The 2,562-nt window shown below is 42.0% G+C and overlaps 2 non-coding genes across 2 annotated transcripts; one reads left to right on the top strand and one right to left on the bottom strand.

Moving 5' to 3' along the window:
* The first annotated feature begins 1,155 nt into the window (after nt 1-1,155).
* On the top strand, nt 1,156-1,227 carry trnap-cgg (transfer RNA proline (anticodon CGG)). Its single transcript has one exon. It is a non-coding gene; the product is annotated as a tRNA-Pro (tRNA).
* A 1,253-nt stretch (nt 1,228-2,480) lies between these two features.
* trnal-aag (transfer RNA leucine (anticodon AAG)) lies at nt 2,481-2,562 on the bottom strand. The gene has a single exon. It is a non-coding gene; the product is annotated as a tRNA-Leu (tRNA).

Genomic DNA, 2,562 nt, shown 5'->3' with positions numbered 1-2,562 from the left:
TCTATTAGAAGGTACAGTTCTGCAAGCCATGTACATATTAATCTTTGCAGTCATTGGTATGCAGGTCACTTGATGTAAAACAAGCAAATATAAGGCCCCACCCAACAGTTTTGTGATACGTGGCGTGCAACTGTATGTCAATGATCAAGCTTGTTGCTGTGACCAAGAAACCACCAGCAAATGACTGATACATCATCAGTTCTGAAACTTGGATGCCAAATATTTGAATTGAAAGTCAGAATCCAATTGACATGTAAGAACAATACAATGCACGTTCAGCTTCTCCATTTCCACATAGTCAGCTTCCCCAATTTCTGAGTAACAGGAAATAGCCTGATAAGCAGACATGTGCAGCTCAACCTCAAAAGGCCATAAAGCAAATGCTTGTGGCTTAAAGATCGAGCTCCCGCTCATAAAACATCAGACAGGCGCAGTCTCTGTGGCGCAATAGGTCAGCGCAGTCGGCTGTTAACTGAAAGGATGGTGGTTCAAGTCCACCCAGGGATGTTTGTGTGCTTAAATAACCTGGAGTGAGCCAACTCTGGGATTTATCCTTCTGCAGAAGACCATAGAGCAGCCCAAAGATAACCCACGTGGCCTTATGTCTGGTGATATTAACAAACGTAATGTTAGTCACGGTCCCTGTGTGTGTCATGTGGAGAGCTGTTATATTATACTATCATTTTTACTGACAAAAATCAAGTCTTTGTTTTGGTAAAAATTTTGTATCAAATTCTTCCTGTTGTCAAATGAGATCGAAAGCTGAATCGGGCAGTGGGAGCCATGAAAAGACCCCATGCCAATCTACCTGACCATAGTCTTTCAAGTCAGTGACAAATCCAAGCTGCATTTCCTCTTTCAAACTGCATTTCTTTTTTACCAATATTCAATTTCTAATTTTGACAAAAGTAGTCTGTCGTCCAATAGATGGTGGAAACTAGGCTTATCTGCTGTCACTTTTGACCAAAAAATTCAAGTTCCAATGTTGGTAAATGTTTTGCTTCAAAAGTAGTCTTTAGTCCAATATAATCAGAAAGCTCAATCTGGCAGTGGAGCCATAAAAACACCACATGCCAAACAAACTTCTTAACAGTGGCTTTCGAGTCACTGACTGGTCACATTTACTTGATGGGAAATTGCTAATAATGTTTACGTGGCTCGTTGGTCTAGGGGTATGATTCTCGCTTCGGGTGCGAGAGGTCCCGGGTTCAACTCCCGGACGAGCCCTGAAGCAAGGTGCTGTTCCAACCCAAATCTGTACTTTAAATCCAGTTTATTGTTAAATTAACCCAGATTAGGAGCCAGCACAATTGTAGTACAGCATGTTTTCATATCCTGCTTCAACTGCACGCAATAGAAAAAAACTGGGAAAGAAGATGAGGAACAATGAGCAGGACATGACTCTCCTTGTTCATTGGTCTAGGTTTATGATTCTTACTTCGGGTGCTTTAGGTCCTTGATGAGACTACTTTGCATTTAAGTAGAGGAATGGATTGAATAATCTGGTTAGTTATTGAATATGATGGAAAAGATTGTCACGCGCGAGGCAAATTCATCACAATACTACTATCACTTCTTAGTGGCAAAATCAAGTCGCTTTCCAGCCGCTGCATTTATCAATGTACGATCATTCTTACTCTCTGATTGGTGTGATACGAACGTTTCATGAATCTCACGTAAAGCCTGTCGTAAAAGGATTTCTGCGCTCATATCTACCCCACCTCTTTTTTGTTTCATGTTATCTCGGCAGAAGTATCATGCTTTTGGGTCAATAAGTAGGTTTCCATATCTACATCAGAATCAGAATTCTTGATTGATCCCTGAAGGAAACTCTTGAAGAAAACTTATCCTTCGAGCCAGAGTTGAACCAGCGACCTAAGGATTTCAGCTTTATGCCTCTACAGTCCTCCGCTCTACCACTGAGCTATCGAGGGAGCCAGCATTGTCATACGAACTTCCCATTCGGATGTTGTGATAACACAGGACCCCCTGGAGGGACTTTCAGTGATAGAGTGCATTTCCAGTCTCAATACCCAGATGTATTACAAGATTTGAAGTGAAAAACTGCTGTCCAGTGATGGTGGTATAGTGGTGAGCAAAGCTGCCTTCCAAGCAGTTGACCTGGGTTTGATTCCCAGCCATCGCAGTAGCTTTCTTTGAGTTGTGTTAGTTGCTTTTTTTACAAGAAGTCAGCAGAAAGGTTACTTGCCTAACCTGGTTTGATAAAATCTCTGAGCTGCACGGTTATGGCCAAAATGATAACGACAATTAGAGATCACGATTAACTATCGCAATTATTTGCTGATTTTCTACTCCAAGTGCTGGAAAGGAAGGATTCACCAATCGTTGAACCTCAGGTTAACAAGGAACAATCTCAGCAAGGTGATTGATGGATGATTCTAGTTACTTCAAGTTCAGCCTAAACGACACAGCTGTAAGACATCAAATTGGTTGGCTTCCAGCTATGTAATATTTGCAAAAGGCAGTGGTGGGATTTGAACCCACGCCTCCAGAGAGACTGGAGCCTTAATCCAGCACCTTAGACCACTTGGCCACACTACC

This window comes from Etheostoma spectabile, unplaced genomic scaffold, assembly GCF_008692095.1.
Source record: "Etheostoma spectabile isolate EspeVRDwgs_2016 unplaced genomic scaffold, UIUC_Espe_1.0 scaffold00018457, whole genome shotgun sequence".
NCBI lineage: Eukaryota > Metazoa > Chordata > Actinopteri > Perciformes > Percidae > Etheostoma > Etheostoma spectabile.
Note: the sequence above shows the minus strand (reverse complement) of the source record. Positions and strands in the feature narration are given on the sequence as shown.